Source organism: Bombus vancouverensis, chromosome 2 (genome assembly GCF_051014615.1).
Source record: "Bombus vancouverensis nearcticus chromosome 2, iyBomVanc1_principal, whole genome shotgun sequence".
Lineage (NCBI taxonomy): Eukaryota > Metazoa > Arthropoda > Insecta > Hymenoptera > Apidae > Bombus > Bombus vancouverensis.
In genome coordinates, this window is record NC_134912.1 from 12606539 (window position 1) to 12632174 (window position 25636).

Sequence of the window (25636 nt, forward strand, 5' to 3'; positions counted from 1 at the left end):
TTAAGGTGCAAGCGCGTAGCAATGAACGCCGGCATCGCGGTGTTTGCAAGGCAGATTACACGCACCTAGTGTCGGTCGTCCGCGGCGCGGGCCTCCTCGTAAATATTCATTTAATCTGATCTAATCTATACGAACATATTCTGCGCCTCGTGTAATTGTCGGCGAGATTGCAAATCGATATCTAAATGGGCTGGCCTGCCCCTCCAGATATTGTACTTTACCGGACGGCTATTGGACGAGCGTGTTCCTCCTGCTGTGGCCACCCTTCCGAGGCGTCCTTCGCTACCAAGTGACTACCAACTTACGTGGCTCCTGTATCTAACTACCCTGTCGCCCCAACTTTCGATAGCCTGTGTGTGCTTTCCAACCGACCGGCAAATCAATCCGTTGAATAACACGATTCTACCCTTTTCTGCCTGCCGCCCCTATCTCGATTAAGCGGGTTTGTTACGGTACTTGTCCGAGTTCGCGTCTCAAGGTGTTGATTGACGGTGTCTGAGGGAAGCTATGGGTAAGTATGACTTGGAAAACTCGTAACCGATGGTATTCAGTTTGTGGAAATCTTGGTTTGATGAGGTTCGGTGGGTTGCGGTTGGTGAAAGAGGTATTATACAGGGAATGCTGCGGTGGATGAGGTATATGTACAGAAAGATATAGGTTCGGCTTGTGCGTTGAGGATTAATTGTTTTTGGGGTAAAGTGGGTATTAAATGGTCTGTATAAGCATAGACCCTGTGACGGGAGCAGAAATGTTTCTTACTAAGGTTTCTAGTTATGAGATCTTCTGGGGCTTGAGAAATTACGATATACCCATTAAAGCAGCCAATGAAATGCAAATTTATTTTCCTCTCGAAAAATCACAAAAACCATTAAATACAGATAACGTTTCAGATAACGTTACAGTCTTTTATCCACCGCCTATCAGTTTTCGACAAGTTGACACGCCCAAAATGCGGATTCTCCCGTTTCACAACGAGCGACGTATAAACGCATTTTCGTTTTGTTATTTGATAGTGTCGCGTTACAAGTACCTACAACAGTTCATTAAGGCTTTTTTTACTTATTCGCCACGAGCAAGTAATAAAAAACGTATTATTTGCGGGAAAGAACGGTCATGACGGAGAAAAATAAACAGTCGTTACGCGTGCACGAAGCGCCGTAAATCCCGACGCTCAATTTCATTCAATATTTACATCGTCGAAATGAAGCAAAACGACGACGTGGGGGAATGAAAAAAAAAAACAACCGCGGGAAAAGAAATATTCACCGCTTGGGCACGAAAATGCGGGAAAGGTGAAAAACAACGGGATGACGAGACAATTAATCTCGCAGCGTTACTTCGAGCGAATCCAGAAGCGCCTATAGGCCGTTTCAAAGAGCACGAAATTAAACTTCCGCGGACGTGTTCCACGACCGTGAAAAATAACGCCAGTTGGCCGAAACATTTGCATTCGCTTCGCATTTGCGTCGGATTTTCAACGAACAAAAAGCTAAGATATTAATATTTTTTGTAATATTTGTGGTACACACGAGACAACCGACAAAACTAGTTAAACTATTTCGTCTTAATAATTATCGATTGTAACGTGGTATACGCGTCATGTTTCGCGGGGGAGACTAGTGCGATAGTGAATATGAAATGCACCCCGTGTTATGTTGTAAATTATGGTGGTGCGTTACGTGGAGAAACAAAATTGGCTCGACGCGTGTATGTAAATTTAGCTACGTTTCAGGTGTTTCGTGGGTTGCAATGATCTTGGGGTTGCTGCTGGGGTTTGAGAGATTCGTTTGTGTGTGAAGTTTGTGATCAACTTTCGAACTATTTCTTCGTAACAGGCGGAAGATATTAATTTAATTTGTTAGTTTACTTTGTAGAGTAATTATGGAGATATACAGAATTTCAAATTGTATGAAAATCTGTTACTTCATATTCATATATGAATTTCGTTGTATCGTATTCTCATACAATATCATGTTACAGTATAGTTATTTGGTACGCTAATGCAGCGCTTGAAAAATGCATAATTATCTTATTCGAACACGAAGAGAATACTGAGTGTATCGACATAATTAAAAAAAATTACCGCCGGTACTCTATACGCATTAATAATTGATAAGTATCATCATTACGATACCTCGCGTATTATGCGCAATTTTGACGAATAAACGAAAACTTTCATTTTCCATTGCCCTGTTTTTTACACAAACCAGCAGCGTCAGTGACGATCATGAAAAATTCGGAAAATGAAATGAGCAACGATCGAAATTCGACCAAAGGGAATTTCATCGAGGTAAATTTATCACTTTCGATATTTCGATATTTCGCGTATACCGGACGCGGTGTGGTGTTTTGATGTGGTTCGAACGTTATTACTCGTCGTACTGTTTATTAACCGTCACTGCGTTAATCAATTATCGCATAGTTGCCCTCAACCTGATGAAATCGAAACGACGAATCGTGCAAAGTTACTTTCGACGTTTAACACGCCTTTATTTTTCCACGGTCGCTCTACAATTTCTGTTTGTAGTACGACACTGCAGACGGTATCACTGCCAAATGATATTCAAGTTCGAATCTGGAACGACAAACGTTGGAATACTCTGTTTTATACCAACTAAATTAATCGGCGACCTGTAAATTAATTACAGCTTGGCCAACAGTACGATACTTTGTTAATTAGTTATCTTCCGTGGAGCAGAAAACGTGATCGTTGATTTGTACAGGGCGAATGCGATCAAAGTTCTTGCGGAAACGTTTCTGTGATACCACTTGGTGGTTCGTAATGGTTCGTGCAAACGAAGAGATGTTTAAATCTATCGCGTGCATCCGCTAAATGCGTTGCGTGTAATTTAACAATGAGAAACGAATGAAAAACGACTATGAAATTTTCTTGAAAACACTTAGATAATGAACTTGAAATTATTTAGAAAAGACCTTGAGATACCTAAAAAATTCCTTAATATAGTCGTTACCTTAAAGAACAAAGCTTGAAAGAACTTTAAGATCAGACGATTTCATCTTGTAAAAAGATAGAATATTAAAATTATTCGTAGACATTTTTATCAATTTGTGTTATATTCCAGATTGTTCCAGAAAAATTAAAAAGTTCTTCCTGATTGCAACTTTTCAACGAGTTGCTTCGACAGAAACAATTACAGAGAACATTGTTAAATCAAATAAAATGATTTTACACCTTGCTTTGCCTACCGTTGATTAATCGTTTGTATCGAGACTTCAGTAACTGTTGACGAGAAACTCGATTCTTTTTCAAGTTGCTTTGAAATAAATCGCAATGGGAACAGACTCTCTATCGATCGAGACGCGATTTCATTCTTGTCTGCTCTTTAGTTATCGGGTTTAATCAATGAACAAGATTAGAGATGCACGACTGCACTGAGAAAACTTCAGATGTAACGATTCGAATCGCGCTAATTTTTGTTGTTATATCCTAAATTGCGATCGATGATAAACACTTTGTGGAATCTTTCAGATTAAAAGAAAGGGAACGGAGAGTTGGAGTTGAATTAAAATGCTTCAGCAGAATATTAATTTTTCCAATTCCAGTGAACTGATATAGACATACTTTGTATTCTTTTCATGAATATAAAAGCGTCATACCTTCTTAAATTCATTACAATTTACAAGCTGTACAGACAACAGCGTATACTCGTGTAACAATTTTTCCGTACTTCTACAGTAAAATATTATCTCGTATGTATACAAATTAAAACGTTAACGAAAGCGTCAGATTAAAATTATTCGCAGGCAAATAGTAATATTTCATTTAGATACTAACAAAAAGTTTTGCATAATTCTCTTGCTTGAATAGGAACGTTCTTCAAACTGATAACAATGTACTCATTCTGATATACATACAATGGGAGTACTATTTTTATCATATCGTGTATCTTCTATCATATCATATCGTTCTTCTAATCAAATTAACATTCGATACTTTTGAAGTGCTTTGTTTTAAATCGTAAATATGCGAACAAATTCAAATGTAATCCAAATTACCACCTACGGGCTACAACAATTAATAACTAAAACACCTTTAGACAATATGAAATGTAATATCTCCAGGTCTGTGACAACAGTTAATTAGACCAAAATCTTCAGGGATTTCAATGCATAAGAACCGAAGCAAACAGGGCGATTCTCAACCAACTTTTACACACTATTACCTCCCAGCCATATTCGTAATCTCTCCATTCAAAGCTGTCGCCTGCAATTACCAAGCTCCCCAGCACTCGAACAATTACAATTCACAAATTTGTCTCTATTCAGCAAAAATCGGTTTTCCTTTCGCTGTCGTTCTCGTAGCATACCCTGCGCCTGCGAGATGTTGCGAGAAACAACCTTGTTGGAGGCCAGATAAGTGAATCCTTGAGCGACAAAACTCGCGTTCATTTCGATGCATCGGACTGGTAGTACGTGACCCCAGGCAATGAGCATTTTGACTTGTTACAAAGACGGGCCAACAAAATTGGCTTCTATCCACGAGCAACGTCGTCGTCATCGGCGTGGGTCTCAGCTCGCTGATGAGACTCGCGCGTCGTTCCTGTGAACTACCAAACCCCTTTCCACCGATGCCAACGCGTCGAATTCCCGTGAACCGAGTACCCGCAAAGGCAAGCTTTCCGGAATGAAAGCGACGCTGCACCGGTGTGTGCAGGCTTTCAAATATCGCGTACCAGAGCCCGAAACCAAAGCGAGATGTCGCGGCAAACTGTGCAACGCGACCACCCGTTCCCGTCTCTTCTGTAATAATAATGCCAGCGGGAGCAGTTGCCGTGAGATATTTCGGATGTAAATCGTTCAAGTTCCCGCGACGATAGCGAACGACGACGCGTATACCACCGTCGTTTCCGCTGGAAATACTTCTACTTTTATTACTACTGTGCACTCGCTAGCGTTCAGTAATATCATCGCGTTTTGTCAGAAATAAAACGCGCGATGTAATAGTAATGGGGAAGTTATGATTTTGGTCATGAGGCGGCTGATGGAGATATGGTGAAATTGGTATTTCGATTTGATGAATAACTATAATTGATTTGATATTATAGTTATTCGTATTATAGTTCAGCGATACAGTTATTGAACGAGGTAGGGAAATTGATTATATTTTTGGAAATCACAGTCTATCCATTCTAAGAAATAGAAAAATCTATATGACTTCCATTGTCTTTGTGTTTTTAACATGTTATAACGTTTTATATAAACAGATTGCTAACTATGATCAGAGGTTAATAAACAGACTTCTTGAAGAGTTGATTCTTATAACAGTGACGGTTAATTGATTTAATTGATTTATATAGGTCATTTCTTCCTTGATGGCTCTGATTGCAAATTCATTCGACGAAGTTATCTTTAATTAACTATTTAAAATAAAGAACGAAGTATAACTTGGTTCGTTTGAGAAAAGTTGCACCTCTCAAATCAGATAAATAGATAAGGAGCTTTCTCCCCGTAAAGATAAAATTTCAAATAATTGTGACAACTGTGTTTAAAAATCAATTCAATCACGTCAGTACAGGACTTAGCAGCGACATGCTTACGTTTAATCGGACTCGTGCCAAATTAAGCCTGGATCGCGCGAATTCGTGGAAAAGAACAGTTGGAAAAAAACGAGGGGACGTAGGACGAACGTTTGCATAGCGTAAACAGCGATAATACGATTAGATATGGAAACTATCGGGACGTTTATTTGATCGGGGCAGCCAACAAAAAGTCGAACTTGTGACAGCTGTTTAAACATGACACGCTGTTAACCTGCGCCCAAGTGCAAACCAGAAATCTAGAAGTTCCCTTGTCGCGTGGAAATCGTGAGCTGTATCTACAATGGCCAGTTATCATTCATGTTATCTGTGGTGTGTCGTTATTCCGAACCATTAACGCGAAGTGTTCAGATACATCTGCTAGCTCTTTTTATCTCTTTTAATAACGAAAACGAAATATATTAGGTTTCATTAGAAAGTTCAGTCGCTTTTCTGTTCTTTTAATACGTTTTAACAACCAGGTTAATTCCTGGCTATTTTTCATTAGTTAAATTGAAATTGCTCGGTAGCGTAAAATTAAAAACCTCAATCATGCCGACGGTGGAACATTCGATTTGCATTCTCCGCTCTCATTTTGTATCCGAAGTGCATCGAATGCAAATTCCTCCGCATACAACACATTCTCCTCTCTACAGATTACCCGTGCACAACGATAACAACAATAAAGGAGCCACCAAGGTCCATGATAAATCGTACGGTATTGTTTCGCCACAGCTTCCTATTTGAAAAGACAAAAAAATCCTATCGTTATATCAACGTCCGACTCTAAGGCCGTGCAAAATCTGCACAATTTTACGGTAATGGATTTGCGAATCACGTAGCCGATCATTTCTCTAATGCATTCGATACCAGTAGCCAATACACATACCTAACTTGTATCGTTAACCTCGATTCGAGGCTTTTAGGAGAACCTCTCTTTCCCTTCCAATTCGTACATTCTCGATGTAAAGCGACGATATTTTTTCAGCGTTCGTTCCTTAAAAATCTGCGTGTTAAATAAAACTGAAATATCTGATCGTTACCTGATATTAGAACGAAACAACCAGTCAATTTGTACTTTTGTTCTCATCTTTTTCTATAAAAATTATTTGAATTTATAACGGCACATTTATTTAAGCTCTCGGCGATATTTCACGAAAAATACGAACGAACGCTTTTTCTTCTTTCATTACGTATTTTTTCGAGAGATTTGTCCGTGCATTCTGAGAGAGGAGCAGTTAACCACTAGTATTTTAGCATTAATTTTAGCGGACATCGATTTCCACGCGTATGATGTTTTTTTTAAGGAGTTCCATAGAAAGCTCACCAGTTAAAATTGAAACAATATTCATACCTGACAGAGCTTTCGAATGCCTCGTGAAACTGAAATATTTTACTCATGCGACATATTAATTTTAATTAAAACCATCTTTCCCTCTTCCCCTTTATTTTTACATTTCAGTAGGAATCCGTTCGGAAGTTCGAACCCGAATGCCGTATTGATTTTTTTTTTTTGGCACACAGCAATGTTAAATCGTAATTAAAATATGTCGCTGTTAGTGACTATTAACACGAATAATTGTCTCGTATTACATCGTTCGACAGTCTTTTTGTGCATGTATGATAACATTTTATCATCTGCGACAGTTTAAATTCATGCAATATTTATTTCGACGCGCGACAACCTGGCCTGAATTAAAACGCGTTGTCGTCGCTCAACTATTAATATCGATAAATGACACGCATTATTTCATCGAAAGTAATTCTTTCACGTGCAGGACATCGATTTAACAATGCTTCCGTTTAAACTGTACCCGGTATTTGTTTCACCGATCATCAAGTGCAAATACAATTAAAACGCGAAGCTATCGACGAATATATAGGTTAATATCAATGAACACTTCGTATGCTGCTCGAAACTCAAAAGGAGCATTCGTTACTATTTCAAACAGCTATCGTTACTCGTACTCAAGTAGCACTTACGTTTTCCCAAGTTTCATTTTACGTAATTTCACGGCGAGTAAAAACGTATCGTAGCCAATCGATAAATAACATGCGTTATGCCATTTGGAAAGACTTTTATGAAAATCGGCAATTTATTGCTGTCAGAGAAATGTTTGTTGTTTGAAGTACGCGGCAGAAAAGAATTTAATTAACTTGCGCAGTTTCCAATAAATGATTTGTAGCACGATTTATGATTTGTTTCAACGGGTAGAAAATTACCTTGTAATTATCATTTCAGTGAGTTTTTCATTTTTCATTTCATTTCCAATTCCAGTTTGTAAATCCTTTCACGTTGCATTTACAGTTTAATTATTACTATGTACAGGATGTTCTCGTAAAGCGCCATTTCGCAACCACGCATCGTTTAAATCTCCCGCGATATTTATTTTTCCGAACGCCGAGTGACAAACGCAATCAGGACACGTTACCACCGGTAAACCAGTAATATCAACAAATACCTCGTGTTATCTTATTCGAAGTAACGCAATTTACCACGTCTATCTAGCAATGTCAATTACTGAAGCAGCGCGTCAATCCTCGCCAAGAATAACAACACGTCACTGTGCATCAAGTGCGACTTACCACGTTTCATCGAATCACCTGCGCTTGCATCGAATGAAATTTTTTAACTTTTTGATGAAAAATATCGTTCGTGACGATAATCAAAGATTCTATGTTTGGTAAACTGTTTGTAGAGATGATAGGACAACCGAAACGTGTTCGACTATACGTATTGTTGTATCCTATTAAATGTCAGATCAACTCAGCAGAATTCGATGCCCGACTACAAAGGATCTAGGTCAGCGAAGTCACTTGTTCTTCGCTGAGAGGTTCGAGAGTATCGTACTTTACGAAGATTATACAAAGGCAGAATTTCTGTCGATGAATGATCATCTGTCTAATATATGCTCAATGCGAATGCGAAGCCTAACGAGATTCGTTTATTGAATGTATCGAGTTGCAGAGTGAAATCCTCGGCGAATCGCCTTATCGATTACGATGTCTCTTTTATGCCCCTTATTATCCGTTTATGCGGCTTTTTTCTGAAGCAATACGATTAATAGGAATATTAAATAAAATTAAAGCCGATTTATCAAGAAATACTTTGAAACTATTCGACGTGTTCGCAAAAGCCACAGCAAGATACTCAACAAGGCCAGACATCTTTAGGTATGCTGTCTGATCCCTGGAATGACCTACCTGGAAATTCCTGGAAGGAATTCGCTCGTAGAAAAAAGGATTAACGAGAAATAGCAAACCGTTAAGACATTCTTCGCTTTTGCAGCCGATATTACGTTTAAAACACTTTTTTTAAGGAACAGAATGCTTTCTCTTATTATTCGATGAATTCCAACTCATAAACATTTATTTGCAGTTTTAATGAAACTGCAGAACTCAGTAATATTTAGAAAATTTAATATCGCGAAACGTTTTCACAAACCTAAATATGTTGACAACTTGGAAACATTCCACTCTATCTGTAGGCGTTCCGAAATTACTAAATTTGAAATAATAACTCTAACTCTATTTATCTCGTACATAAGTGATTATGTGTTACCCTAAAGTTAAACAATTCGATCGATTTGACATACTTACGACTTGTCAGAAAAATAAGCCTCCACTTCAAATTGCCATCATGTTAACAAGAAGCCAATAGACATTCAATTATTCACGATTCCACCTGTTATTTCACAAAGACAAACCTGTCGTTATCTTTGATACTCGCGTAATCCTGAACAGGTCAGATGTATTTCACCATAGTCGAAATATCGAACACGAAATTAGCAGAATGGTTATGGCGCGTGTGCGTCTTCCAGAATACGACGAATAAAATGGCTATATCGGTAAGAACATGGTGGCGTAGCGCCCTTCAGGATACCAATCTCGCGACCCTTTATCACGACCAAGTATCACCGTAACGATTTATTGTGTCGTAGGGCTCTGCTTAAGATAAACAGATCTAGAGATCGCGTGTTTGATGTCGGTCCAATAAAACGGCAATCCCTAGACCAGCTGAATCAGTTACAAAGTTCGTTTTTAACTTGGAACGACGAAACGACACGCGAGCCCAAGCTTAATAGCTTTCGCGGATTGTGTACACTCGCAGATTTTCAAATTTCTACGACGGATCTATTATTTATAAACTTGAACTTCGGTAATAACTTCCTCTGAAATCGCGTCTGCTTTAGATTTAAACGGTTAGCGTAATTTTTTAAAATTATATTTCATTGAAATTTTGTAGCTTTCGAATTAAAAAGTATCAAACGTTTGGTCTCCAGTCAAGGAGGCAATTTTAGTATTGGAGTTTTAACGCATTCGACAAAATTAAATATAAATAACATTGTTTTATTAAAAAACACTCTGCATATAGAATTATCTTTCCGTGTAGTTGACTTCTATTTCGTTTCCATCTAACAATACAAAAGGATTTCACAGTGAACTTCAATAATATAGCAGAAGAATCCAATTTCCTGCAAAATGTTCCGATCACATATGTATCTCCATTGTACGCTGATATGATAACGGGATCGATCTAAATGATCCAGCATGTCATAGATCACAGCGGCATATCGACACATTTGTAGAGTCTTTCCTGCGTCGATCGAAAGACCGAAGGAGTCGATTATCAACGACTTCCAAAGAATCTCAAACAAGGATAAGAAGGTTTCGTTGTAACACCGATCTTTCTCTCATCGTGAATGGATCATTAATCATTCAGCTTGCTAATGGTCATCGAGACTAGATCGAAGCAACGCGGTGCATGAACTCCTCCAGCAGGAGCAGGATACTGTAGAGATGCGCGCACGTATCGCAAAGAGTAGATCGCAAAAGGCTCCTTTCAAGGAGACCTCCCAATTCTTCTACGAGCGAACACGCAAAGGGTGGTGGACGCCGGTTAACTCTATCCTTTGATCGAATTCCACCACACGGAAACAGCAGAGATAGGACAGCGTTATCGTACGTGCCACCGAAAAGGTGGATAAGGATGATAAAGACGCTGAAACCTAATCGCACACGACGATGAGTAGCGTCGAGGATATTCTGTGGCATCGTGTATACGTATACACACGAACCGAAAGAAAGCCGATGAAGCATTCTGTGCAGGATGACGCATATAGAGGATACGGATCGAAGGAAGGAAACCGGAAGGAACGAAGCGGTCTATGTGTGTCGTTGGTGTTCGCGTTTATTGGTAGCAGATAGGCTGATGCGTCGGATCATTAGGGAAAGGGCGAACCTTTTAAATAGACGAAAAGTTGCCAAGGTGTGTATTGTGCTTCGAGCTGGCAAGATTCGGGCTGGCATGCTTCGAACACGAAGAAAAAGCTCGAGGAGGCAGGGGAACGACGGAGAAAACAGGTCGGGCAAGTGCGCGTGCGATCGAGCAAGGGTAGATGGTGAACTTTTTTGTTCTCTTGATAGGGGATGAAAAATGGAGAGTCACGGAGAGCTCGATTAGAAACAAGAATATGAATCGGCCACCCCCTCGATCGTCAATATTCATAGGACGTAGTCAGGGCGTTGTTACTTAGGCACCTCGGCTATTTAGAAAAGAAAAGCTGGCCGCGAAATGAGGGGATGATGCCACGCCGCTTCCCTTCGGACGGGAGCCAAGGTATTCTCCATCCATCGGTAAAGCGTTTAACGACCTAGAAGTCGAGAGTCTGCAAGATTCGCGAATCGACACGCTCGAATAATTAGAGAGAGAGATAATTAGAAGAGGTTAGTGAAAAAAAAGCTGTATCCGAGAGGCTTGGACGGAGAACAATGGATCTTTGGTAATTAAACGGCGAGCCTTCTGTTCGCCGTTTCTTCGATTAAATACGATGATATGAAAATGGAAGAAAGATGGAGAGCTATTGACACGTGCGACCGTACAAGATTTGTCGTAAAGGTCGCATATAAATTGAAAACCACGATCGATTCGGGAACTTTGAAGGAGAAAATCACCAGGAATAATTGGAACAGACTCGCTAAATGATAACCCGGTCAACGTTATCGTTGGGAATCCGCTCGAACTGCAATTAACACTTTCCAATTGCCCATTCGAATGTGCATTATGCCGAAATCAACGAATTCGTAGCTTCTCACCGACTCGTTCATGCGAATAATTCGCTTCGGTTTGTTTGCGCTTGCAAACCGACGAGCTCGAACATCCTAATTTTATAATAGCTAGCAAGTTCGTGTCATTATTCTAGACGAATATCCACGAAGTAACGCAGTGAACCGCGTTTCCTTCCGTATTTCATATTCTTGCTGAATTTCTCAAACTGTTAGGCGATATTGGAATAACGTAAGAGGAATTTTTACACGTGCATAGGCTGAAATGAAAGTCGTTTGTCCCGGTTATATGGTTTCTGTAAACTTATACACGGCGTCATGTTACCGAAAGTATACTCATTCGGGAGTGTTTCAATTACCCAGTGAAGTAGATGCTCGGGTAATTCAAATTTGTGAAAATGGAAATTGATATCGTAGGGGCGAAGTAAAGAACTGTAATGACGATTATATCTAAAAAAAAAAGGTACTGTCATTTGTTTCGTCTAAAAGTTTTAATAACGGTATTATACACACTACGTTCTATTCGCAGAAATACGTTCTAAAAATGAAGATAACCACTTACATCTTGGCATTCAAAAAATATCTGTCAATGTTATGTCAGTTTCTATCTATGTACGTATTTCATACGTGATTCCTAATACGTTCAAGACATATGATCCAGCGTACGAGGCATTTAATCTTACGAAACGTACATAACGCATAAATTATTCATGTTAATTCTAAACATTATGTTTAAAGATATTATAGAAAAAGATCAAACTATAAATGAAGCAGTTTTACGGCCAATCAATATAGCAAAGTAATCAGTTAACTAGATTTGTTACAAATGAAATTAGTTGAAATGCAACCGCAACAACTTCTTTCCTGCCATCATACCTGGAACTCGTTTTTCATCATAAAACAAAGGGATCTAAAACACAGAGGAAAATTCCAGCGTCCTTATTGTCGGGAAACTTTTCGACGACACCTACTGCAGGCAGAACGTCCTTCCTTGTAAAGTTGCCAGTTTTTGTCGACTGGCTACGTTTCACGTTGAAACTTACGGAAGCCACGAGCAAGTCGCGGACTGATGAATTATTGTACATTAGCGGAGAACGTCGCTTTGTCCGGGAATAGTAGCGTACAAAGTTAAAGACTGTGCGAATTTTGTATTCCAGGAGGTAGAATTGTTGCGAAAAATAACAGGTCACGAAATTATGAATGGCCGGTTGAGCTCACTGAATAAACGAACGAGCCTTGAAATTTACAAGTTTCCGCCACTATCGCGCGCGCCATTGTCACCGGGTGTTTCGAATTTTCACCGATTCATCGAAATAAGTCGATCCCGTGATTCAATTGCCGCCACCGTAATAAATATCGGTGATGAAATTTTCGAAGGAAAATTAACTTTATCTCGATGAAAGCGAGAAATTATTAGCGCGCGTGAAAATTTCCTAAAGTAAAATTAATGCCGATTCGACGGGACGGTAGTGAAAAATTGTCAATGGCCAAAGAAATTTTTAAAGCGATATTAATATCCATCCAGAATCGTCGGAGTACGAAAAATTGTCAGTAGCCAAAGAAATTTTCAAAGCAAAATTAATTTCACCCGACCCACTCTCGACGTTCGAAGCGAAAAATCGCTTGGCCACGGAATCGAGTCGTGAGTAATGTGACTCGCGTATAAAATCCGTGCCAATTTTCGACCGGATTTCCTAGAGGAGCTATATGGAAAGCTGAATGGCTGACGCGCGTTGATTGCATGCCTTATAACTGTAAGAAAGGATACATCGTTCACACGGATACGCACTTACCCTTCTGCAGTGAGTTACGTTCTCTCACGAATAAACAACTATACTCGCAGAGATTTCTCAACGGGTCCCTTGCGCTCTCTGTGTCCGCCTCGTATAAATCGTCGGGTAACATTCTTCGTCTCTGCCTGCCGCACCATCTAACTTATTCCTGCATGCTTGCGGTGTACAGTTTGATGTAAACGATCAAACATTCACAGGATGAAATGAAGGCAAACGAGCTCGTCGTCCTGCTACTATATACATATACGTATATAGGTTTGTTTCTTATTTGAACATGCAATGGAGTTGGTAGCGATAATACTGATATTGCCTGTCAATGAATATTGATAGTTCGAATAGTGGATGCTTGATTGTCGATAACGATATTTGTAGATACAGGGAAGAAGTAGGACGTAAGTCGTGTTAGGTGTAATATATCAATGGAAATGGACTCGGGTATTCAGAAAGTGCAACATCATTCGTCTTTGTAACAAGTATAGTATCCGATAACGTCGAGATTCGGTAGTATTAAGAAATCAACGACAAAGATGGAGTATTTATTCTTAGATACTTATCAATGTCTGCATATTGCATTATATAATTATTGGTCAAACACATAGAATTTTTGTATTGATAAAGATACAAATTTTTCTTAGAGACACTGCCGGGTGAAATTTCACTAAGGTTGTCAATAATCTAATTAGCCTAGCGATGATTGAGGTTCATAGATGGAAATATAATTTTTGTATGACAGGACAGGTAATCAAAAGCGTGAAATTGATAACCACAGAACGTTTTTGAATTTTGTCATTAGATTGTCGATAAGATACGATGGAAACATCGTATCGGTCAATATTAGGATACCAGCATAGGTCGACTGATATTGCGGCATCTGGAACTATATATCTCCCCTAGTTATCAAACGTTTGAAGATTTAGTGGCGTCAGAGGGGTTATCGCTTCTAATCGCGAACACAATTTAAGGCTCGTCGATATGGTGAACGTTACGCCAGATTCACCAGACGTCCTTGAATTCAATAGCGTTGGAAATGTTACATCTGTATGTAATCAATGGATCAATCGAGGTAAAGCTGGAGTGCGCAACGTGTGTGAATTTAGTATGGTTTTACCACTCGTAATCGGTGGATTTGATAACGTCACGTGTAGAGCAGTGGGTAGATGTGGAACATCTTTGGTTTCAATGACGTTAGAAGTACTAAATCTAAAGCGATGCACAGTTGCTAGAGTTACGTTTGATTTTATAGCATTTCGAGTATTATCGCCAAATGGATAATTTTGATATTATCCACGGCCATTAAAAAATTCGCTCGATAATAAAATTTTAATTATCAGAAACAATCGTCCACGATTCGCTTAATACACACACACACATACATACATACACATATATGGTCGAACAGGAAATCACAGTTGATTGCAGCCGCACGAAAGAGAAACGGCGTTCTCCGGAAACGAGCGATAAGAAACTGGTTCCTTCATCTCTGATCCTACCGATTTACCGTCAAAGAGTTTATTTCTTCCAACTCGGCGACGGATCTATCGCACTTCCTTAATTGTATCGGTAGGATCAGAAAGGACGAAGAGGAAAGCGAGAACACGCTCGAAGCTTACCAAGGAAACGCGGCAGCTCGCGGATATTTTTCCACCAACGCGGCAAGTTCATTTTCAGCTGGGTCACGTGCTTGCCTCGAATGGCGGGCAAAGAAAGGAAAATCCCGAGCCTCGGGGCTCGTAAAATTTCGTGCGGACCCAGCCAGCTGCTGGTAGATTAAACGCTTTTTATCCGAAACTAATCCAGTATGCAGAATCGAATTAAAATTGTCCTCTCTTGGATATCATTTACGGTCCCGCTGAGGTTTTTCCAGTTTTCGATGCTGCGATATTTCGCGAAAATTGCGGAGAAATTTATTTCATGAACCTTTCCGGTGTGAATGCCCCTGTGACCTCACTGCTACTGTCATTTGTTTCTAAAAGTAGAAGATGCCTGTGACTTTGTGTTACTTTTCTTAGATTCAGAGATCGATATACGTATATTTTTACAAATCATATTAGATTTCGTTTTATTTTTATTCGTGTTAATTGTAGTAACTGTGTCGACGAGAAAGAAGAATATCTATCATGAATATACAATACGAATATCGAATTATTTTCTCCTTTGAGAGTGAATATGAAGATAAACGTAACGAATATCTGTACTTTGTAGAATTTCAGCGCAAAAAATTTGTTCAACGGTATAACGCTAACTGATTTAATACAAAGCACGCATGTAGGTATAATCAGTGTCTACATTAATAGCGATGCTTTAAATAAATATCTTTCCAAATAAATATCTACAAACTACGTTCTAACATCGTTTTTCATTCTGTACAGATGAATGAAGTTTACGATTTTTCACTTGCATATACTCGAATACAACATTCTAAAATTCCAAATAATTATAACTATATTTTATCCTTCATTCTGCATAAATTTATGTGCAGACATTTTTAATATACCTACCTAGCAGCTCATTAGGGAAAATACATCATGTTTCTCGTAAATATAATAAACCATTTGTACGAACTAAATTACTTAATCAACGTAAAAACAAGGATATACAGAATTCAGTTAAAAATTCTATTTAAGAGTCTACTACAACTCTGTAAAAATTCTTGTAGACCAGCTACACTAAACTAATGTTCTTTCGCGGTGTTAATCTCCGCTAAAAGGAACTATAACGCCGCTCAATTACCGTTCAAGAGAATGTTTTCAGGCTGGTGTAAGATACTTAAACATGTTCAAAGACTTGCGGAAATTTCACCAACCCGTTTCCGGCTCCTCGTGAGTCTCGTCTTTCGTGTTAGAGCAGAAGTTAATCTAAAAAGCGAAGAAGCAGACGTTCCGCCGCGCCGGCCAATACACGTTGTCGTGTTCTTTCGAGAGACACGAGAGAGCTTAAAAATGGCAGCCAAATACTCGTATATCTTGACCGTGCAGACGGTTAAAAATATTCTCAACCCGAGTAAAAATACAAGCCCCTTACACGCTACAGTGGTTGAGCAGGTTTATTGACAATGCTGTTGTCTTCTACAACGAAAACGAGCTCAGTATATTCCTGTAATGAAATATAACAGCGCAAGCTTGTCTGAATCAGGATTAAACCATATGAATAATTGCAACAGCGTGAAAAGTTTCGTTTGTGTGATATTTCGATCGCGATAAATCAAATATTTAACTTGACGATTGTTAAATCAGTAGATGAATAATTCTGATAAAACGATTACTAAACGTAGACATTCTGTTTCCTTCAATGTAATATATATTTCATCATATGAAAAAAAATATCCGTATATTTTTCAAATTAATTAATGTTACGATGTGTTGATTTCCCAAAAAGACGATAAACGTTACTTTAGCTTATCAGCTTGTCAACATACACGTTTCTCACTCATACACGGTGCTACTATAAATCAATCAAAGTTTTTGGACGCATACACGCGGTCCAGTTACTGAAATCACCCTGTATATAATTATTTCCTGACATAAGTTATTGTTCGTAATAGCAGCACTCAAGTAACAAACGAAAAAATGGAGTAACGAAGAGGAAAAACTGTATAAGAACCAGATTCCTCGTAAGAATTAGACAGGTATTTCGCGTGGTATCGTGACCGAAGCAATTTGCATCGTAATGAAAGTCAATTACAGCGCGTTCCATAAATCACGAACGCGTACACGCCACTGGTCGTCGCCGGATTTTGTGTATATCGTTCGGTACTTGTAGATTTAGGAGAGTTTCGCGGTCCCGTCGCGCTGGAACCGCGCAACTTCCATTCCAACTAGCGCGCACAACGTCGAATACGCGTGGCGAGCGTTCCAGTCTATCTAAATTTATTTCCATAAACGGCGTAAGTCGTCCGAGCTGTTCGATCGTGACCGTCTGTCGGTTTCAAAGAGAACTTGGCGGTTCGAGAAGTTTTATTGGGGATGGTGTTCAGTATCTGGACAAAAGAGAGACAAAGTTTCCTAATCCGCAAGGATCCGCGAGAAAGTTTAACCGTTTTTTTTCCTCCCGTTGTACGATTACTTTGCATTCATTTCCGTTGATTACGGGAACTTATTTGCTTGCAGCCAGAGAGAATGAAAAGAGAAGAAGCTTCGTATACTTTGTTTGCTGGTTTATCGCTGAAAGAATACTTTTATCTCGGTATTTTATTTGAGAAAATTTCTAGATGCTTACTTTGATAATTATAACAGTGTTGGATTAAAACTTAAGGAGAAATTGAGTATTAAGATTGTAAAAGTTACAATTTAAAATAATATAAGAGGAAAGATAATACGAAGTAATACTATATTACAATATTACATGTAAAGCAAGCGAATATGAAATCTTTGAATTATCGGTTTGTTATTTTATTGAAAGAATTATGTAAATTGCGTTACCCTTACTCACGCTTTCGCATAGCAAGCTCAAAGTTCGAAACGGTGCGAAATCCAAACGCGGTGTGTCGTATTTTATCTTCGCGTCGTAAAATCTAGAAAAAGTCGACCAAACTGTGGAAACTTTTAGTTGCTTGTTCAGTGCTTCGCGGAGCGAAAGGAAGTCATCAATACGTTCTTTTACCTCAAGTTCGCTATTCAAAAACCAGATACCTCCAAAAACTTAAGCAGTTTATCCAACGTGATTATCTTAAGTCAAATAGGAAGTTACAATTGAAAAACTATAGAGGAACGAAAGAACAAAAGAAAACTAAAACTCTATTTTCAGTCTGCTATAGAATCATTTAGTTTGCCATGAAGGATAGCAAGCATTAATTATTCTCCGATATCGTGTTATTATCCATAGCAAAATACCTTCGATTTTCATAAAACATACGTTATTTTCATCTATGTCCTTAATCGTGGTAAAACCATCTTTTACCATTCAATATTCTTCCCCAAAAGCAAAATACACGTAGTTCCCTCCATCAGAGCTCGTTCACTAAGCTTAGAAAATAAATCCGCTATTTTTGTTACCGGAAAGCGCACGAGGGAGGCCGCTTAAGGAGATTACTCGTCTCAAAGTAATTCAAAATAAAACGAAGAAACCGGCCGAGGCAAATAGCGGACGGACGATTAAATGCTTCAAGACGTTACATCACCTTTTTTCCAACTTTCAACAGGGATGAAATTAACCTTGCCCTGCTTCTCAGCGTGGAACTTTTTCTTTCGATTCATTAAAACTTCAAGGCTCGGGCATGTTGTATGATAACGCCGTGAAACGGCGGTTCGGCGGATCTTCCGGCCAGAAAAGGGGAGAGAAGGCCAGAAAACGGAACGAGTTGCTTTCTTTCCCTCTCTCTTTCTCTCTCTGTATTTTTTCTGCTTATGTGTGTAACTGTTTGTGTGTGTGTTTTAAGCCCATCCTCCGATCTCTCCTTGTGCGCCAAATTCACGAAACAGGACGTGCGATAGCCTGGTTCGCCTGGCTCTTCGGTACTTTTTCCAGCGTAGCAAGACGATTTAATAAAGGGAGCGGAAACATCGCAGTTCTTGCAAGCTGGAACGGATTGAAGCTCGAGTGGCTTATTTCTCCACCAGCCATACTATTTTACTCGAAATTTCCTCCTTTGCGTGCCGAGTGGCCCGTGCCTCGGCACGACAAGATATAAGCGAGGCAATTAGCCGCGTTAAGATAAACAATATCGTGATGATTTTTTATAAAGGAAAAGGAGATAGAGACACGTATCCACAATTTTATTGAGAAGGGAAACGTACTCTGCGGTACTTGTGTCCGATCTAAAACGTACTTTGCAACCAATACTGTTGTAAATTTGTGAACTGATATAATTGATAATATATCCAAGGTATAACATTTCACTGTAGTATCATATGAGAAAATTGAAACGTGGTCCTCATTAAAACATTCTTCTTATCACTTCGATATTTTGCAGAGAGTCTTCCCATTTCCTATACAGGGTGAGCCAAAAATTATATCCAAGCGTGGATGAAAAAATAAAAAAGAAAATATAGAATAAAATCTTTTTCATCGAAGCTTAGCTTCCGAGAAATTCAAGTTTGAAAATTAAGTAATTAAGAAAATTAAGTGTACTTGAACTTGATTAATCACCGGCTGAATATGACTAAATATTATATATGACACTATCCTAGATGCGAAAATAATTGCAAAGTGAAGAATACAATTTTTCCATTTAAGGTATCATTTCCAAAAAATTGAATTTGTACATGTTTAGTCGTGAATCTGCCTAGTAGTCGCGTATGATAGATTTTCAAATTTATTTTTCTCTGAAATAAAGCACCTTGTGAAAAAATGTTATTCTACACTTTCGAGTTATCCTCATACGTAGAATGATTTCCTGCTGATCATTTAGTCCTGTCCAGTCCGAAATTAACCATGTTCGAGTATACCTGATAAATTTTTAAATTTGATTTTCTCAAAAACTAAGCTCCGGGCGGGAAGATTTTATCTTACACTTAGTTCCTATCTTTTCATGAAGAATCACCACGTGCCCTTTTATGCATAATTTTCGGCCGCAGCCTGTATAATCCAACTCATACAAATTCAATGAGCAACGATATAAATATCCCAAAATTTAAATAATATAGCGATATATAATTAAAAAAAAGATAGTTAAACTCGAATCCAACGTAAGGGAACAATAGACATCGTTCGAGTCTTATATTTCTGTCCAGTCAGAGAGATACACGAAACGCCTGTCTGCGTCGCGGTAAAAGGCAACAAAAGTATTTGCAGCGATGACCGAGCAATCTGAATGGGTTCGTTGCCGGTTAACCGAATGGCCGCACGAGAACGGCGCGGCGCGGCGTGGCGCCGACGTTTTTTTACCAAATAATTAGACGAAAACGGTGAACACGAACGGCGAGAGCGCATTTAGGACGAGGCCTTCACCTGACAAATCGGTTCCGCCAGGTTTCTCGTGAAAACAGGCCTCGTTACAGAATCAAGTCTACGATTTTTTAATTCTACTCTTTCGCCTCGCGAAAGTTTATATCTTTATTTTAGATGCAACAAAAGTAAGATCCTAGCCTGTGGCGGAACTTCAAAGCAACAGAGAGTGGAAGGAGGAGAGAGAAACAGGAAGGAAAAGTTGGATTTTTAGGTTTGTTAGCCATGGTCCATTAAAAATTAATAAATTTCAACCAACCGACACAGCAGCCCTGAAGCACCGCACGAGTGGAGAAATCTGCTTCAACTATAATTAACGAGCTAAATAAAAAGCTCTTTCGGATCGGAGATTTTCATTTCAATCTCGTTTCCTTTGTTTTCTGTATTTTTCCCATTTCTGTTTTATTTTTACCAGACTTCCAGATTCGCTATATTTTGCCAGACCTATTTTTTCTGTTTTCATCATAAAAATGGCAGAGTTGCTTCAACTCGCTCACAGCATGCCGTTTAATTTCTAGTACTCTCGACTGTAAATAATTAGTATTGCCAGCTGGCCGGGTCGGTGAAAAATTAATTTCTTCCATCGTCCATAGTAATAATCGCGAGATAGCTGTCACGTGACCTTTCTATGGTCGTGAGTGATATCGTTTCGAATCAAAATGGAAAATCCGAACCGGAGACGCGAGCAACGCATTACATGTGAGAAAAGAAACTGTACGGGGTCTCAGCAGGAACAACCGCCTCGGTTTGAAAACGGCGAGAATCGTACATCTAAAGTGAGTCACAGCACGTTTCTTTGAAAGCGCTGTCATTAGGCTACGTAAGCACATCAGAGACGCACACAGACTCGTTAATGATCACTCGATCTTACCTCGAAAATCTCGATCTTCCTGTTCCTCATGGGATGGAAATCTGAAACAGAAGATGTTACAAGTTTTTAAATTGGTTCTGTAAGACAGCAAGCTGCAGTTTTACCTATTTTGCATAAAAAACGGTTTATGATTTCGGTTTCACAGCAGGGATAAGCCTGCTGTGACTAAATGCCTCCCTAAAAGTTTACACAATAATAAACGTTTCCACAAATTTGAATCACTACTCTCATTAACGATCCAACATCTAATAGTCTTTTTTTACGTTTTCCATCATTCGATTCGCCGTTAGCCGAACCATAGCAAACAGTTGCAAGAACGAAGAAAGGAACCGCACGAGCCAGAGCTTCTGGCCTGGAGGCACGAGCCACTCGAATCGCATACGCCGGCTTAATTATGGCGAACCCGTACATGTGCAGCGGTAATTATCGGATCGTAAAGTGGCACATTTATCACGCTGTACATACAGATTTACTCTCGAAGCACAACAGAAGCGCTGAGGGCCTCGGAGAAGGAAAGGATGATTTCATAATGACGCTTTTTGTTCGGTCGACGGTTTTATGGCGTGCACGTAGCTAAACTTTGCAAACCGGAAGTTGCCGCGAACAGGGACGCGCCGGTGAACAAAGACATCGTGGGCCGTAACGAATGTTGAATGACGTGTCTCTGTCTCTTTCTCCCTTTCTCCGTTTTCCTTTTCCCTTTTTCGTCCCGTTCTCTCTCGTTTTGTTTCTTCGAGTTTCATTTTTGTATTGTGTAAACGTAAACACGAGCAGAAAAGCGATGGAGAAATGGTGGTAGAAAGAAACCAGGTTACGGTCACACCGGCTAATTACCATATAAATTATGCTTGGACAAATCTTAGACGATTCCGCGGCACGATCGAGCCACTAACTGGTAATTAGAGGTTCGTTAACGTGACCCAGCGCTGATGAAATCGCGGAAAAGTGAGTCATCGAGTTCTTTCATCTCTAGCATGAAAAAGTGCTGGACTACGTGTAATGCGAGGATAGTTTTACGATACTCGTGTGGCGTGATTGCCTGACAGCTTTTAAGGTTTTACCCCAGCTTTCTCCAATTTCATTCGCCATCGGAAAAACTTGAAATTCTTCTGCCACGGTTGCCCATTGCGTTCTATCGTCGTGTTTGATATTGTCGGGCTTTAGAACATTTTACCCGCCAATGACACGGTCTAAGTCAAACTGTGTCACCTATTTCTTCTTTATAACTGTTGAGAGGCTGACATCTTTCTTGCCATTGATGTTCACTAAAAAGTGGTTGAGGTAATTTAGACGAAATTCAAAATTAACCATTGTACTATGTATAATTCGACTTTTTAAATGAAATAAATTTATATAGAATTATTCTACGTGAAAAATAAAGATTAATTTAGATTACATTTTAGATCTTAGACTGATGCTGTCTACATCTTTTGGCAATTATTGTATGTTTTTAGAAATTTTCAATTTATACGAAAAGCGTAGAATCAATAAATCCGCTTCCAGATGTTAGTAGCATAATAATAGAAAATACATTTAAAATTGTTTGCTGCCACTTCCTCATTCTTCATATCCCTTGACAGACAATATATCCAAAGCTACCCACCAGGATTACCCACCTAGGGTGTTACAAACTATTGTCAATGAGAGTATCAAAGAGAAAGACCAAAGCGTTCATATGTTGCAGTTTAGCGAGGTCTGTCATACGATAGGTTGGGCGAGTTTTGGTACTTGACCCTCAGAAGAGCACAACAGGGGTCCTTACCAACCTTCTATAAGTTTCATATAGGGTGATCCAACATAAGTGTCATTTGTGGTTTTAGAGGTTTTCATGGCTTCGGCTGTTATAGTTAGCATTGTTTGAGGTTTCGAGGAGTTACTCCTGTCCGCTTCGAGGGGAGCGTTAATATTCAAGCAATATCGCAGCTTGTTGCATCTGATATTAAATAACACCATGGGATTCATCTTTATTTGACTGACACAACTTTGTCCATAAAATATAAAGCTTTATCTGGAAGCGACAATTCGAGTGTGATACTGCTTAGAAATAAAATAAATAGATATAAAATAGTAATATTATTCATCCTCTTTGTTGTGTAACGTTTCCCAGAAATTTGAGATTTTTTGAAAAATACTCGAATGTTGCATCACTGCAATTGAATATTTTAAAACACAGGGAACATACATAATAATGTTTTATAGTATATTCATTGTGCATGGGAGATATGATGAAACGAATGGATTCCTGTGTCCAGAATATGTGGATTCTGTTTAGAAAGTAAAATGCAATTGCACCACGGAAATGCATTGTTGCAATCGCAAAAAAAAAAAAAAAGGAAAAAAGAAAGAGGATATAGAAAGCTGGAGCTCCTTAAATCACCCTGTTCTTTCCATCTCTTACCGAAAAAGACACGAGACTTGCCCCAGATACTCGGCTCCCGTATGACTATTCTCTTCAACATTTTATTACATGTACTTACGTTCCCTCGTGTATCAATTTTAACGCTTTAGAATGCAGCTGCTAGGTGAGCCATATAATGTGCTGCAAGGTGTACCCTACAAATTCTAACGATGGCGACAAAATTATCTTCCAACATCTTATTCTCTATGGAACAGATATTTCGCATACACGAGTTACATATTTTTCAAACAATTTAGAAATTTAACTTCTACTATTTAGCATTAAAAAACGTAGCTTGTTAAACGTATCTAAATATTCCCGGTAATGTGGAATACGTGCATTCATATACAATATCGAATGTAAATATAATTTAATAATTATTTGCGGAGGTTGAAAAATTGTTTCAAATAATACGTACTCCAACAATCCTAAAATTCAATAACAAAATATTCTCCAATCAATTCTAAAACCTACTTTAACAATCCAATGATCCAAACCACCCTCCGTTTTAAAAACCAAGGCTGCCAACCTAAGACAGGAGAAACGGAAAGAAGCCATTCCTTAGGTAAAGAAACCAAACAAAAATTCTCTCATTATCCCCAACATTACCACGGTAAACGACTCGCAGAAGGTATATAACACATACGAGTTACCAAGGTAACACCATATAGGAGCCATCCATCATGGTTTTCCCGATGAAACGCGATCAGCCAGCTTGTTAAGGGTATCCTGTCCGCCAGTGGTCGCGTTAAACAAATAGGTAAACTTGGACGAAAGTTTCGGACGAAAGTGGCCGATGATTCGTCGAAAGAAAATGCTCGGATGCGAAAGTCGTTTCGTGGTAGCACGTGCGAGTAGGAGCGCTACAGATTGGAGGGTGGAGAACTTTCGGGGAAGTTCTTTTTCCAACGGGTTCGCACGGCTTGACGAACGAAAGATTCTCACCGCAACCTCTCCGCAGTCTTGTTGTTTGCCATCCCGCGGGTCTTCTTACCAGACGATGACTTGTTTCTCACGTACACTTCATTAGGTACTCCTCCGTTGGGACATTGGACCTCTTTGGAGCTCGAGATTACTTCTTCTTGAAAACCAATTTCGCGGACCGACAGAGGGAAGAGAAGGCGCGAATATGCGACAGAAGGAATGAAAAAGACGTTTTCCCCGATGAGACAACGGGATCTATGTTTACGTTATCTTTATGGAATCCTGTTATCGTGTAAAACAAACACCGACCAAAGATCCACAGCTAATAAAATCAGGCCTCAATCTCGTGTCTCTAATTGCGTTTATCGTGCTCTCGCGGTGCTTCTTCGTTCAGCTGTAATCAATCTTTTCATCGCAGGGCGAGAAAGACTTTCGAACTGTCGATGACAATGGCTGAAAGGAGGCAATTGAAAGTTTGTAGAAACAAGCAAGTGTTCATATGATATAGATATAAATAGATATAAACTTGCGTGAGTATGTAAGCGTGCAGGAGCTTACGTTATAAAAATTTTTATTTATTGAAAGAGAAAAACAAGGATAGGAAGAGCGAAAGTTTATTAACACGAATATTAGTCCACTATGAATTTATAATATTTCAAAAAGTGATTTGATTTCCACTTAAGTTGATTTTTGTTGATTTGCTTGAATTACTAGAAATTAACGGTTTATAATGTGAGAGGCAATTTTGCTTATGAAAAGGCAAAAATTGATAAATCACAAGGTTAGCTTAAGCAGAAAATTTAATCCTCGTGATATTAGCAAATGTGAATTTCTACGAAATCTTTTAAAGATAGCGGTCGCTGTCTCTTTAAGGGTCGAAAACGCGCAGCTCGAGCTCATTTACTTCTTCAACTTCGTGTAAGACAGATCACGAAACTAATCAGGCTGGTTCTTGAATGTGAATAGAGTGGTCGAGAGCTATCAGCCAACTTTTATCTAACTTATTCACATTCCACCATCTCATGTAATTCAAAATATCATACAACTTATAATTACTGTTTTTATACAAAAATTTAATTTTAGAATCTCGTTAAAAAATTGTCGTAGGAATGAGGTGCTGCGAAAGGAATGATTTTCCTTGACATCCATTTCTGATAATATTATT

At 39.0% G+C, this 25636-nt stretch overlaps 1 protein-coding gene across 2 annotated transcripts in view; it reads right to left on the reverse strand.

Moving 5' to 3' along the window:
- Window positions 1-25636, reverse strand: part of kek5 (leucine-rich repeat, immunoglobulin-like domain-containing kekkon 5 protein) — a 413026-nt gene that overhangs the window by 271540 nt on the left and 115850 nt on the right. For both annotated transcript variants that reach the window (XM_076624520.1, XM_076624514.1), the window contains one exon: window positions 21150-21190. The gene's annotated coding sequence lies outside the window, so the exon portion shown is untranslated. The remainder of the gene's footprint in view (window positions 1-21149; window positions 21191-25636) is intronic.